We start from the raw sequence: 16,099 nt of genomic DNA, 5'->3' as shown, positions 1-16,099 counted from the left end.
ACAATACAAACTGAATTTATGGAGAAGTTACAGGGCAATTTAAGAAAAGATTTTAGATGTGATGAGTGTTTGGCTCAAGTTAGGGTCATTGAGAGGCAAAAGCTTGACAATATTTTCCAGGTGGGTGAGGAAAAAAATCACCTTATTAGCAAAATGGAATGGAAAATAACAACAACAACAACAACAACAACAACAACAAAAAGAAAGGAAAGTTTATTTGAGATTGTTACTAGGAGCTGAATGGTAAAGTGAAAACGGGCCCAAGTTGAAACTCACCATCTGTTAGTAAGTAAACCTTGAATAAATGCTTGGATCCTAAATAATAGGTTGTAGATAGGCAAGAAAGCTAAAGAGAGTAAGATACTGGCTGAAGAAATAATAAAAATGAAGGATTCATGGTGAAAAGGAGAAAAACAAACAGAGAAGAAAATTTCTATAAAGCTAAATTTATTTGGCCCAAAGAGTTTTCTTTAATTCTGAAAGAATATCCCCCTATTTTTCTCTGTTTTACTGTTAACATATTGTTTGATGAAATTATGATGACAGCAGACAGGGTTGAGACTACTTTTTCATTTTTAAAAATATCTTAATTGGCAAAGTAAAAACTAGGAACCATATGCCAGTACTTCAATTTTAATTTTTTAAAATTATTTTGATCCATGAATCCTAAAGTCTGGGGATCCTGCTCTAAATTACAGAGAATCTTTTAAAGTGATTGGGAAAAGCTCACTATTTTTCCAGCCTGCATTACAGTACATAAGACTGCCTATGCATTGTTTACATACAGAAGACCAATTTGCAGAAAGATTTGATTGCAAAAAATTTTTTTGAATAAGGGCATCTTTTCTGCAGATTATGATTATGATAGTCGCCTTGTTACTCACCGTTTCTCAGGAGGGAGAGCTTTGACTCTTCAGCTGGTTTATGTCTCTTTTTTAGGGCTCCAAAGAAACCTGACCCAAATGAGTATCAGATAACTAGACTGTTAGTGTGGGGAGGACTTCAATTAAAGGTTTATGAGCAGAAAAAAGCAGATGTTATCTAATAACACCTGTTCCAGGAACAGTCTGGGGAAAACCTGCAGCCTTTTTGCTGCACCTGCTGAAAGCAGCATCTGGAGGATCCACCTTTCCACTCAAATGCATGTTGGCATCTATGACAGGTTAACTTATAGCTATATAATACATAAGATCAACAACAACGTTTAATTTTGTACGAATCCAACCTTTTTAAAAAATTTTTTTTCAATTTTTTAAAGATTGTATTTATTTATTTGAGAGAGCATACTAGAGAGAGAGAGAAAGCATCAGTAGGGGGAGGGGCTGTGGAGGGAGAGGGAGAAGCAGGCTCTCAGGGAGTCCAGTAGGCAGGAGTGGGGGGCTTGATCCCAGTTACCTTGGGATCATGACTTGAGCTGAAGGCAGCTGCTTAAATGACTGAGCCATCCAGGCACCCCCAAATCCAATCTTTTAAAGAAACTTGCATCTCTTATAAGCTATTTTCTGATCAAGTTTTCATATTAAACTTGTCACTATCTCGTAAGACATCATTAATAAATTTAGTGAGTCAAAATAAATATTCTAGTGTATCATGTTTATCTATATAATTTGTATGAAAAAACCTGCCTAACTCAGCTCCCAGAATGCTTTTGCCCCAACCTGATAATAATAGCAGCGAGGTTAGAGTCTCATCTACTCCTGTTCACAGCTCCAGACCTATCCTTATTATGGTCTCAGGGAACTTTGGGATTATGAGGAGACCTGGCTGTTTCTGGAGTTCCAAGGCCACTGATTACAGCAGAGAGACATAAGGAGAAAATAAAATACCAGTGAGTCATGGTCTCTGAGGATGTTGATGTTGCCTTCCTTTGAAAAACAAACAACAACAACAACAAAACCTCCTGAAAATTAGCAGTGTGATTTAGGTCTAGCTAGGAGGGTGGGATTATTATCCCTACTAGAGTTTTCTATCAACCGTGCTGTTTAATGCATGGTCTCTGGACAACAGCAGCTGCATCACTTGATCGATTTTGAGAACTGGAATCAGAACCTCTGTTTTTAACAAGATCCTCAGGCGACTCATACAAATATTCACTTTGAGAATCACTGCTCTGTTGCACCTTTTCTGTATTTGGAATCTCAGTCCCTATTAGTTTCCTTAATCCCTCGTGCTAGAATTATGTACCCTTTGACAGCACAGTACTCCCATCCTCTGACTCAGGGGTCTCTGCCTTGAGACATGGAGTACAACATGTGCTCACGAAGGCTCATCTCTGATTACATCTCATTTTTTCCTATTCTCCCCAAGCAAGCCTTAATTAGCCTGTCACTACTGCTCAATTCTCATTATGGTGAAGTTCGCTGAGTAATATCCATCCTTTACATAAGCACAGCTTCACCACTTCATGGAATTTAGTCCCATAAGCATTTTTTATCAAGTTCTATTTAACATCTCTGCTGGGAGATATCTTCAGCTATATCTGAAATCATGTTCCAATCATTTGGTCCTTGGCAGCATAGAGAGTCACATTGCTAAAACTTTTCCTGGGTCAGCTTCGGGCGTGCTAATTTGCTAAGTCCCAGGAGGTAATTTGTTGATTTGTCACAGCTATCTTGTTTGTGACCATCTGCCACCTTAGTAGCACATTAGTAGAATTAACTTCCTGTCAGAGCTGTGTGTCTGCTCTAGAAGCTTTTGTAAGAGGGAGGATCCTAAGTATCTTTACTCCTACAAAACTTTAAGCATAATGAATTTGAATTACGACATATGATTGTCAGCTTCCACACTCAGCCTTAAGTTGGGTCAGATATAATGGGTTCTTTGATGCTGGATTGTTCTCTAAAAGTTAGAGTAAAAGTAACCAACGTTACCTCGCTCTCTTCCTTTCCTACTAACAGAATTACAGCAGGGAAGGCTCGGAGGATTCCTGCAGATCTCCTACGCTGAATGAGGTTTTCTAGCAGAATTTTAACTAGAAATAGTCCCATTATCATTTGCTCTAATCAAGCCTGGTTCTTCCTTCTCTGCAAAGTAGCCACTTTGTAGACAGTTCTTTGCAAAAGTCACTCCCATTTTTAACACAGGTGAAGAAAAGTTGGATGGATGTGCTCCCTTTGATTGCTACTTAGAAGCTAGTTGTATACCCTGAAGTGTTTGTTTTAATTCTACATATAGTTTCTAGGACTTGAGTGGCTCCTTGACAGTCTTTTTCCTCATAGTCCTGTCAGTACTGTACCATCTCTGTGGTATGTCTCGCCATAATTTCCTGTCACTGTAGCTGCTAAGAGTATCCCCAGTGTCAGGGGGCATGTGGACTTTACCAGGAGTAAACAGTGCTTGATCCATTGTGTATCTATAATAGAAGTCTGTGCTCCAGTGCACAGACCAAAATAAGTTTCTTTCTTTCTTTCTTTTTTCCAAAAAAAGAGGTTTTTTTTTTTTTCCCAAAAAAAACAATACCTTGATCAAAGACTTCCTATACCTTCCCATAAAAGCTTGGATTTTCTGTGAGCAGATAATGTTTTCACACAAGTTTTCAGGATTCTTCTTCACTTCTCATATTTAGGAAAATTTTGAAGCCAATTACTTTCAGCAATTATACATACTTCTAAGCTTTCAATCTGGGACTTCCAACCAAGAATACTCAAGATATGGGTTTTAAAATCAAGCTAAAAAAAAAAAAAAAAGCCCCTAAAACTTCTTTTGATTTTAAGGTGCTATTCTATGAATGAACACAATCAATATTGTGTAAATTTACTCTTTCCTTCCTCTCTCCTTTACCTTTCATCCAATAATTTAGCAGCTGTTTATGAGGATAAAATCTTGGATAAAATTTAGGTAGTAGTTTAGTCTGAGGTGCAGATGAGGTTAACAATGGAGTTTAAAACAGTCCTGGACAAGCCCCATTTGTAATTGTATGTTAGCTGTGTTCACGCTATCCTTCAAAATTCCAATGATAAACTGGAAAACTTCTGTTTCTACTTAGCATGTACGTATAAAGACACAGTAGAATATTTTTCCCATTGTACTGATGACAGAGGGTAGGAAACCCTACAAAATCACAGGTTTAAAAATTTCATCAGAGAATTTAGGTCACAAAAATACCTATTAAACTGAAATTCAGAAAGTGACAAACTCCTCTCAGGAAGAAAAAAAAAAACCAAATTCATGCTGCATTCCATCATTGGTGAAGAGTCAGAAGGATGAGTGTGCTGCTCTCCTCGAAGTAAGAAAATAGCAGGTAGACCTTTGAAAAGACTGGGGGGTATGCCAGCATGCCTGTGAACCCTTCCTGGGATCCCCAAACACAAGGAGAATCTACAGACATCCACAACTCTTCCCGATGGGCCTTAACAAAGCACATGTGTGAAAGATTGGAGGCAGGAGAATGGGGACAGTCTCTACGGCACGTGTATGTCACACAGGATGAAGTAGGAGCAGTACTCCACAAGTACTCCAGGCCTTGGGAGAGCTTGAGACTGTGGCTCCTGGGGCCAAACAGGACCAGGAGAGCTGACAGAGACTCCCCAGTGAGGTCCAGGTACACATTGTCTGGGAGGTCAGAGGCCTGCACAGGTAATGGAGATGAACCATACAGACATTCTGGGTTCTACACAGAGTAGGAAGCCATGACCATGCACGGCTAGAGAGTGGCAGGAGATGGGAGAGTGAACCCCATGAGTCATAGGCACATAATTTTACTGAAACCTAAGGATAGGCATGAATATTGAGAAACCCCACAGGGACTTTGACTCTTAGTTCAAATATATAGCAGCAGTGCTTCTGTGGCTTGGGAAGAGCCAGAAAGCTGAGAGACCATCCTGAAGCGCAGGCACAGGGGACCTGTGGTTGGCAGAATCACAGTTTCCCAAAGATACACTAAGTCCTAACATTCAGTACCTGTGAAGATATTGCACTACATAGCCAAAGAAACTGTGTATGTGATTAGGTGAAGGAGACTGAGATGGGGAGATAATCCTGGATTATTCAGTTATGTCCAGTGTCATCACAAGGGTCCTTATGAGTGAGAGGGAGGTGAGTCAGAGCCAGAGAGGGAGAACAGAAGCAGAAATTTGCATGGATGCAATCGCTGGGTTTGAAGATGAAAGAAGCCATGAGACAAGGAATGTGGGCAGCCCCTAGAAGCTGGAAAGGGCAAAGAAACAGACTCACCCCTAGTATCTCAAGGAGAAATGCAACTCTGCCAACATCTTGATGTTAGCCCTCTGAGATCTGTTTTAGACTTTCAGTCTCCAGACTGTATTAAAATAATACATTTATGCTTTTTTAAGCCACTAAATTTGTGTTAGCTTGTTATAGCAGCAGTAGTAAACCAATATAAAGCCTGATGATGTCTAAAAGGAGGACAAGAGAATTTAGAGAAATCCTCCAAGCATTCTATACCTTACATCTGCCTATTGCTGGAACTGTAACAGAGATCTCCCTTGAGGTGCGAGTACACAGAATCTGCTGAAGGCTGAGGGAAAGCTGGAAGAAATGAAAACTTTCTAGGCACTCGGAATGCAAGCCCTGCTAAGGGGGAGGTGTTGATTCTGCCATCAAAAAATCTTGTCTGTAGTAAATTGAATTGAACCAAGCCACCACAAAGCCTAATCCTAGTTCAGTACAAACCAGATTGAATCAAACCTTGCCCCACATTTACAGCCTAATAGAAAAAGACACATGCTTACTTTTGGTTACATCACATACAATTTTGGCATTCAATTAATAAATATGAGGAATCTGAAGAAGCAAGAAAATGTGATGCTTTGTCAAGAGACAAGAAAAGTCAACAGAGATAGACTCAGAGATGAAAAAATATAAGAGTTACCAGATAAGAACTATGATTAACTATAATAAATATATTCAAGGATCTAGTAGAAACAATAGACAACATGCAAGGAAATGGCAAAGAAATTGAAGTTAGAAAAAAGAGATAAATTAAAATACTATATATGAGAAATATGGTATCTAAAATGAATTTTTTTGAATGGGTTTATCAATAGAATATAGCATGGGAAATATGCAGTGAACTTGAATATAGGTCAATAGAAATGATCCAAACTGAAATACAGAGAAAAATGAATGAGAAGAATCAGTGCATTTGACATCTGTAGGGAAACTATCGAATACTCTAGTGTGTATGAAATTATAGTTTCAGAAGAAGAAAAGAGAAAGAATGGAGCAAAAAAAAAAGTATTTTGTTTGGCTAAAAATTTTTCAAAATTTATAAAATACATTAGTTATATATCCAAGATGCTTTAAAAACACCAACCCAAGTAAATACAAAGACAACCATATCTAGGAACATCATAGACAAATTGCTACAAGTGAACACAATTATACAATGCTGGAAGCAGTCAGAACAAAAACATATAGTATGTGAGGGGAACTATATAATGAAATATGGCTGACTGCTCAGAAACAGAGGCCAGAAGACAGAAGACCAGCATCTTTAATGTGATAAAAGAAAAAACACACAGACACATCAAACCAGAATTCCGTATCAAGCAGAATCTTCTTCAAACATTAAGGCAATATGAAGCCATTTTTAGACCAACAACACCTGATTTTGTCTCTCTATAAGATGTACACTATAAAATATGCTACAGAAATTCCTTAAGCCAAAAGACAATTTATGCAAATAAAACCCAGAAATTTTAGATAGGAATGGAGAATTTTAATAAGGGTAAATGTAACAGGAAATATAGAGGACCTTTAAAAAGTATATCCTTTTCCAGGGTGCCTGGGTGGCTCAGTGGGTTAAGCCTCTGTCTTTGGATCAGGTCATGATCTCTGGGTCCTGGGATCTCTGCTCAGCAGAGAACCTGCTTCCCCCTCTCTCTCTGCCTGCCTCTCTGCCTACCTGTGATCTCTCTCTATCAAATAAATAAATAAATAAATAAAATCTTTAAAAAATATTTTTCTCTGGGTAAATCTAGCTCTTTAGATTGTTAACTATTTAAATTAAGAATACTAAGAATATAAGGCAGAATTTAGAGTGTATGTGGGTACAAAATACATGACAACTAGATCATAAAGGGTAAGAGGATCACATTTGAAAGTGTATTGTTATAAAATTCTCACACTGTTTATAAGAGGTAGAATATTTTTTAAGGCAGCTGGTGATAATTCAAAGATATATATTATAATCTGTAGAGCAAGCACTAAATAAATTACACAAAGTGGTATAACTACGAAGCCAAGAGGAGGTAAAATGGAAAATGTTAACAATTAAGGAATATGAGCATATGGGAAGATTGACCCAGTTCTCGAAATTTCTCTAAAAGTTTGAATTTAATTCAAAATAGATTACAAAAATAAATGCAATAGCCTCTTGAACAGTTAAAAAGAAGTTCCATAATGTTTTATTTATTGCAATTAAATTTGTTGGGAGAAACTACTCACAAGGTAGGCTGTATAAACCAGGCAATTTAATACAACAAAATTAAGCAAGTAAATATGATAAAATAAATTAGTGAATATTGCTTTCCACTGAGCAGGTTGTTAGGCAGTAAGATAAAGATAAATTTAGATAAATATATACATATATTTAAAATATGAAGTTATTTCTAGCTCTTGGCTTTTTGATTAAAATTGCATTTTAGAAATAATTGTTACTAGAACTAAAGAATGAACATTTAAAATATAGGAGGCATGGCTTGGAGTTTATCCCAGATTACTGGTATTAAAGACAATGTGTTACAGTGACTTGGCGTTGGAATTAGCTTTTGCCTCCACATGCATTATTTTACTTGCAAATTGATTGATCAATTCAATCAAAGTGGAAGAAACAGTCGTATTCTCAATGTCAGAAGAAACAGGTGAAAATTAATGGACTCTGCCAAACAATCCTGTTTGCTACATGATGCTAATTAATTATATGACAGATATTTCTGCCCATCAGATTTTTCAAATTTAAGGAGAGCTTTTGAAACACCGGCGATGTCTTCATATTTTCTTTGTTGCTAAACTCTTGAAGAACTGGGTAATAGAGTTGCAACATGAAGAATGTTAGGTAGGGGCTTAAAGTCTTCGGAGAAAAACAGGAAAGGTAAAATATAGGTGAACTGAAAAAAGAAGAAACAGGACTTGACAGCAGTCTAGTATATGAACTAAGTAAAATTGAACTGAATCCTGGGTTTGGTATTGGGGAAGCATGAAAGTCAGTGACAACATATTTTAAAAAACAAATAAAAAGCCATCACTAGGGGCATTTGGATGGCTCAGTTGGCTAAGTGTCTGCCTTTGGCTCAGGATGATCTCATGGTCCTGAGATGGAGCCTGAGTAGGGCTCCCTTCTTAACAGGGAGTCTATTTCTCCCTCTCTCTGCCCCATCCCTTGTTTGTGCTCTTTCTCTCAGACAAATAAATACCTAAAATCTTTAAAAAAATAGTATTGAAATATAAAGCCTGCTATTGAAACAATGACAAAAACAAGTACCAATTTTCAAGATGATGATGCAAACTTATTAAAATCTGCCAAAAATATCAATGATACTTATGACTATGAAAAATACATAAGGTACACTGTGCATTATACTTTTAGATTATTTTAATTAAAGCAGAGAAAGCAGCAGTGAGGCAGAAATGACAGAAGTATGACAAAGACTTTTTATTTAAGAGGGAGAAAGAAAGTATTTCTTGTTCTGAGATGAGGGGGGAATAACTGAAAGGTAAACCCTAATACTTCAGCAGCAACTAGGCATTAATGCCATACGGGGTTAATTCAATACAATGCATAACATTTACTGTATGAAGACAATACAACTGATTCATAATTATTAAGCATGTTGCAATGTACTGAGATCTTTTAAAAATAAGTTGTTCTTCCTCTGACTGACTTAGCATAATACTTTCTAGCTCCATCTATGTTGCAAATGGCAAGATTTCATATGATTTTATTCATATGTGGAATTTCAGAAACAAAACAAATGAGCAAAGGGGAAGAAAAGAGAGAGGCAAACCAAAAAACACACTCTTAACTATAGGGAACAAAATGATAGTTTATTAGAGGGGGAGGGTACTGGAGGGGTGGGTTATATAGGTGATGGAGATTAAGGAGTACCCTCACTTGCTGTCATGAGCACCAGGTGTTGTACGGAAGTGTTGAATCACTACATTGTATACCAGAAACTAATATTACACTGTATATTAACTAAGAGGAATTTGAATAAAAACTTCAAAAAAATAAGTTGTTTTCTGGTAATCATCCACCCTCATTCTCTTTCTCAACCTTATAACCAATTATACTCATCTGTTAAGGAACCACAGGATACCTGTTTCCTGGGCCATTTTTAGACTCAGACCTGTGATTGAGCTTCCTCAGACTGTGGTCCAATTGACCGAACTGACTATCACTATCATAAGAACCTATAGGGCAGTGGTGCTAAAAATATGATCCACCGGGTAGCATTATCACTGCCCTTACCCAGGAAACTGAAAAGATGAAAATTCTCGGTGCCACTCCCCCACCTTCAGACTTCCTGAATCAGAAACTCTGGGAGTGGGGCCAGCAATCTGTCATTTACTAAGCCTTGCAGGGTATTCTGATGCATGCTCAAGTTTGAGAACCACTACTATAAGGTAACCTGTTTCTCTTTGAATTTCTCTAGGATGGTAGAGGAAATAAGTGTGTCCGGCCATTCCCTGAAATTTATTTCTTGTTCATGTGAATTCATAGGTAATTATAACATTCTTGTTGATGAAAGGCCTTCGACCTTCATTGGTATACCCTGCACTCCTAGGAATTCCTATCGTTTTGCTGGACAATATTGGACCAAGAAAATAATTGAATAAAGTGGACACAGAGCAAACATAAAAGTTTACAGATTATTCATTAAGGCTAAAAGTCTTCAAAATCTCATTAGCACTGCCTGACTTAGTAATTTCAAAACACAGAGAGGGGCCAGGACTTTATTCCTAGAAGCCAGTGTTTTTTGTTATCCTCTGCTATTCCTAATACATGGAGTATTTTTAGTTTTTGACAACTACTGTGTTCCCCATAAAACATAATGGATTCACCCCAGCAATGTTTCTTTGTTGCTTCTGGGCCCATCATCCTCCACTCCCCTTCACGGTTACCATTTCTTTATTTTGCTTCTTTCCATCCACTTTCTATGTACAACTGCCTATAACGTGTCCATTATCACCATGCACACAATATATTTAGCCCTCCCTCTAGAGGCAATTTAGTGAATAGATCTAGCAGTTAACTTGGTTACCCATTCCTTTGCATACAGCAACAACGATCAAGCAATGACTAATACCTATTAAGAGCCTATTTTGTGTGAGGCAATGTCTCAGGAATTTTACTTCCAACTGTGAAATTAAAAGGAAGGCATAAGATTTGATAAATAAAGAAATAAGATCAGGAAATGAAAAATAAGACTTTTCTAAAACAATTAAAAGAATGTAGACCACACTTACAATATCAGTTAAAATATAATTGCTTATACAATGTAATAATTTTATCTTTAAGACATAATATTCAAAACCAAAATGTAAGATAGATATGTAGTGGGAAAAACCACATAAAGAAGCATCTAAAGGATTCTTTCCACATCTTATAGTAACGTAAGATTGTAATAAAGGATTACAAATATATAAACACAAAAGAGGAAAAGAAAACCATTAGAAAACTATTTCATTGACTTTAAATATGTTAAATGTCAAGTAAGTTTTCTGTATCTAAAAAATTACTCCCATAAACTTATTTGTGTTTTCTTTTCTCCATATGTTTACTTCATGAATATTTTATTTAGAAAGGTACATCTTATTCCAATTGCCTATGCATCTTCCTTTTCTCTTTCCTAAATCCTCTTTCTGGCCATGGCATACCTTGGTTTTAGATTAAATGAACTTATTGCTCAGCCTTAATATTTAGAATAAAGGTCATTAGAGGCACCTGAGTGACTCAGTTAGGTTAAGCATGGCTCTTGGTTTCAGCTCAACTCATGATCTCAGGGTTATGAGATCAATCGCCATGTGGGGCTCCAATGTAGGGCTCCACACTCATTGCAGAATATGCTTAATGTTCTCTTTCTCCCTTTGCCTCCTGCTCTCATATGCTCTCTCTCTCTAAAATAAATCTTTAAAAATAAAATAAAATAAAATAAAAATAAAGGACCTTAAAAAATGAAAACGGATTGGTTCCATAATGTTCCAGAATCCATTTTTTTGGATTAATGTTGTAACCCTACCACTTACTGTGTTATCTTGGAAACATTACTTGACCACTTTGTGCATGAATTTCTTATCTACAAAGTGAAGAAAAGAGTTTCATAGTTTTATTATGAGAAACAACATCACTCTTGGTGATGTATAAAATTAAAAGTTTAGGGGCGCCTGGGTGGCTCAGTGGGTTAAGCCTCTGCCTTCGGCTCAGGTCATGGTCCCAGGGTCCTGGGATCGAGCCCCACATCGGGCTCTCTGCTCAGCGGGGAGCCTGCTTCCCCCTCTCTCTCCGCCTGCCTCTCTGCCTACTTGTGATCTCTCTGTCAAATAAATAAACAAAATCTTTAAAAAAAATAGAATAAAATTAAATTAAAAGTTTATTCATTTATTGTTTACTTTAAAAATAGCTAAATAAGTTAATACTAAACAGTCAAACCTTCACAGCCTTGGTCCTGGCTGTGTATAACTGGATTAATTTATGTCCCTACCATAGCTGTCTGGTTATGAAGGGGCCACTGATCATAACCTTAATCAGCTGAGACATGAAGTTACTCCCTATGATCTGAGGGATGAGGTAGACCAGCTACAGTTTGCCTCCTCTTTACCACAAAGTCTACCTCATGCCCGCCAAACCGAGAACTTCAGACAAACTGAGCTTCAACTAGTTTGAATCCTGAATAACCAGGAAGCTTCAAATATGAAGCCTACCCCTACTTTCAGTTATCCCCAAAAATGTGCTTCTGCCTGGATCCTTTTTTCTTAGTACTGGCATAGCTACTGTACCTACTAACATAAATTACCTAAAAAACTAAAGCTTTGACTTAAATAACCCCCAGGGACTCACATGTTAAAGTTGTGTTTTTCTGGGTTTAAGGCGGTCACGTTCCTTAGGACTAGGTACTTACGGGAAGTCTGGAGTCTTTAGCACACTTCTCTCCTAATATTATCCAGCTGACCTCATTCTTAAAACTTAAAATTTTGCTTAAAATTTCCACTGTCTTCCTAAGTTTTTTTTAATAGAAGAATTATGCCCATTAAGTTATAGGAATTTAGATGCAGATTCCCCTAGATATCATGGGTGGTCATGATTTTTCTCTTTCCTCTGTAGGGATAACATATGATTTGTTCCCTATTTGAGTACCTGTCCTAGTCTAGGGCATATATCTCTACCTGTTCCTTTTAGCTATTTATCTCATGTTGCCAGGGACTGGCATGTAGTGTATATATATAAATAATATCATGTGGTGTATATATATAAATAATATATTATATATTATATAATAGTATTATATATAATATTAATAAAATAAAATAAAAATATAATTGTATATATATAAAATAAAGCAAAAATATTGTTATAGTCAGTGGCTTAAACATTGTTCATACTTAACATGTTTATAGTAGTCCAGTAGCATTAAGAAACTTAATTTATACCATCTTCTATGATGTTATGCAACAACATGGATGTAGAGGGTAAGTCATATAATTCCTGTGGTATAAACCAGACTATATTAACATCTATAAAAATGACTTCAATGTACATATTTCAAAACAATGTGCAATGATACTGAGATTGAAAAATACCCTAATTTTGGGGCGCCTGGGTGGCTCAGGGGGTTTAAGCCTCTGCCTTCAGCTCAGGTCATGATCCCAGGGTCCTGGGATCGAGTCCCACATTGGGCTCTCAGCTCAAGAGGGAGCCTGCTTCCCCTTCTCTCTCTGCTTGCCTCTCTGCCTACTTGTGATCTCTCCCTCTGTCAAATAAAGAAAGAAAATCTTTAAAAAAAAAAAAAGAAAGAAAAATACCCTAATTTGCTGATGGAAGATCTGAAATACAATGAGATTGAGAAAACTGCCTCTGGTCACTAGAGATTTTAGCAATGACAAGCTGAGTTCACACCCAGCAGGGACTCAACAAAGGCTTATTTAATGACTGAACGAACATTAGTCTCAGTTTAAGATCTGGTGCTCTATGCAGAACATTTCCCACTTGTGTCTTCTGGGCACGTTCTTAGTAAACACAGTAGCAATCCCTAGATGCAATTATAGCTTAAAGGGTGTGGGGAAAGAAATTTTTCACTTTTAATTAAAGAGCATGAGTCCCTGTTAAGCAACAGCAGGTTATCTGTCATTCATTCACAGGAATTTAAATCATGGCTTATTTTCACTTAGAGGAAGAACTCAAATCTCAGTCAAAGATAGAACAGGTAATTGCCCTAGGAAACTTTGTTGGCAAGGGCTAGATGGAGATGTATCCAGATCAAACCAAAGTTCACAGGTATTCTCAGTTATGTAGGAAATGAATATATATATATGTCAAAATTACTAGACTTGAAAGTATGTAAAAATAGCAGAACAGAATAACTTAAATTGTTAGATTGCCATTAGTAGTAAAGTAACATGTAGAAAACAATCTACCTAAAATAATCAAAGTGTTTAGAGCTATAAAATTAGTATTCTTAAAAAAAGATTTTGATAAATCTGGCATGATTGTTAAAATGGCATATATGTGTAATATACATATTACACGTGTTATACATATGTAAATAAATAATATATGTATGCAATACATATATATATATAGTTTTAGAAGTATAATCTTTAAAAATGAATAAACAGTATAACCTAACACATATTTTATGTATCATTCAGAAATCCTGTCTTAAATCAAAGAAAAGTACCGGATATGTACCTAGCTATAGTTTTTTTTTTAGCATTTCCCATATTTGCAAAATATAGAGATGATGATAATGTCGAACATTAAAAATGATTTAGTGAATGCATTTATATGTATATATACATTTATTTATATGTATATATACATTTATATGTATATATACATTTATATGTATATAAATGCATATACATATATATACATTTATATGTATATATACATATAAATGTATATATACATATAAATGTATATATACATATAAATGCATGTATAATATGCATGTATAAATGTACATTTATATGTATATATATACATTTATATGTATTTATACATTTATATGGCTATTTATACATTTATATGGCTATTTATACAGGCTATGTAAGAACATGTAAATATCCTTATAATGCGAAGTGAATAAATAAAATGTGAAATACATACTCTAATTATAAAGATATAAATTATGTATGCATATAGACAAAGACCAAAGAAGATTATCTAAAAAATGAAATCAGTTACTTTCAGTATATAAACAGAAAATGATGTACTTTTCTGTCAGGAATCCTTTGTAATATTGTTAAGATAATATTGCTATAATAAAATTTATATGTGTAAATAGACTGGTATCCTCTTAAGATTATTCATGAAATTTCAATCTCCAGCTCTCATAAGTTTCTATATGAATTCTTCCCAAGTGGCTAAAAGGGAGAGTGTTCTTAAATCTCAAATTTATAGTTCAGTTGAGATTCTCATGTGAATATATGTTTGTATATATGTTAATATGTATATTTAATATTTACATGTTTATATAGATATATTTTATATATATATATTACCAAAGATGTAATTTGAGACCACACACTCTTTTTTTTCTTCTTCAGAGTAGTAAGGCTTAGCAACATTTAATTCAGGCAGATATCAAATATTGCTTTATTGACAGTCTCACATTTGACATCCTTGCTATAATTATAGTGCATACTCTATCAAGAGTTGCTCTGTAAGATCCCTAGAGACTCAATTACTGTGTGCCTTGCATACAGTCTGGGCAAGTATTGGAGTAACATCTAAAATGATAAGGACATATTTTCTTTGAACATTTTTCAGATATTATTTGATATAGATATGACAGTAAATTACTTCTGAAGTCATCAATGCCTGGATAAAATAACACACTTATAAAATTAATAGAAAATATTATTTTATACTAGAAATGTGAAAACTCTTATTTATAGGTTTATAGATTTTATAAAAAATATAATATCACAATCTCTCCCACCTGTTATTGTGTAAAATATACTGAATTTCAAGGAGATCCTATGGGCCCTTGATATTCCTGGGAGAACACAACTATAGGAAACATTGTTATTGTTTTACTTTTATTTATCACTCTCATTAATTTCAATATGAATTTGAAACATCTTAGAGGAAAATCACAAGTACTCCAAGAACCAATGTACAACAGAAAAAGAAACCCAAACTAAAAGAGGAGACATTATCTGTATAATTTCTTGCTAAAGTGAATTACACTGAATTATTATTAAATCTGTTTACACTGTTTACAGTGACCAGAACATAGCAAGGAACCTAACAGATTACAGAACTCTAATTTTTAAAACAAAATCATGTGTGGGTGGGAGGATGGGGTAACTGAGTAATGGGCATTAGGGAAGGCACCTGATGTAATGAACACAGGGTGTTATATGCTACTGACGATTAACTGACCTCTTTGTCTGAAACTAATGACACACTGTATGTTAATTAATTGAATTTAAATATAATAATATTAAAAAAAACAAATACATGTGGGCAAACATTTTACTAGTCCTAATGTGGAAGAATTTATTGCTAGTTTCATTCCATCTGGTCCTTACCTATTTTAGTAAATAGTATGTATCTATTGTAGTTCAGGCAAAAACTTGAAGTTGACTTGGACTCCTCTCTATCACATGACAAACCCAATCCATCAGCAAATAAAACAGGTCTACTTTCAAAATATATCCACAATCTTTCTTTTTAAAAATTATTTATATATATGCATATATTTAATTAAAAAAATTTTTTTTAGAGAGAGAGAGAACGCAAACAGTGGGAAGGAAGAGGGAGAGGGAGAAAGAGAATTTAAGCAGGCTCCACACTGAGCGTGGAGCGGGATGTTAGGCTCCACCTCATGCTCAATCTCACAACTCTGAGATCATGACCTGAGCTGAACTAAGAATCAGATCCTTAACCAACTGAGCCACCTGGCACCCCCAC

General features: G+C 35.5%; 1 pseudogene across 1 annotated transcript in view; it reads left to right on the top strand.

Annotated features, from left to right (window-relative positions):
* Positions 1 to 11,845, top strand: part of LOC308353379 (small ribosomal subunit protein uS5-like) — a 199,346-nt pseudogene extending 187,501 nt beyond the window's left edge. The window contains exon 4 of the transcript in view: positions 11,669 to 11,845. The product of the transcript in view is annotated as a small ribosomal subunit protein uS5-like (transcript). The remainder of the gene's footprint in view (positions 1 to 11,668) is intronic.
* The last annotated feature ends 4,254 nt before the right edge of the window (positions 11,846 to 16,099 follow it).

Source organism: Martes martes (assembly GCF_963455335.1).
Source record: "Martes martes genome assembly, chromosome: 12".
NCBI lineage: Eukaryota > Metazoa > Chordata > Mammalia > Carnivora > Mustelidae > Martes > Martes martes.
The sequence above is the reverse complement of the archived record's forward strand: the minus strand, read 5'-3'. Positions and strand labels throughout refer to the sequence as shown.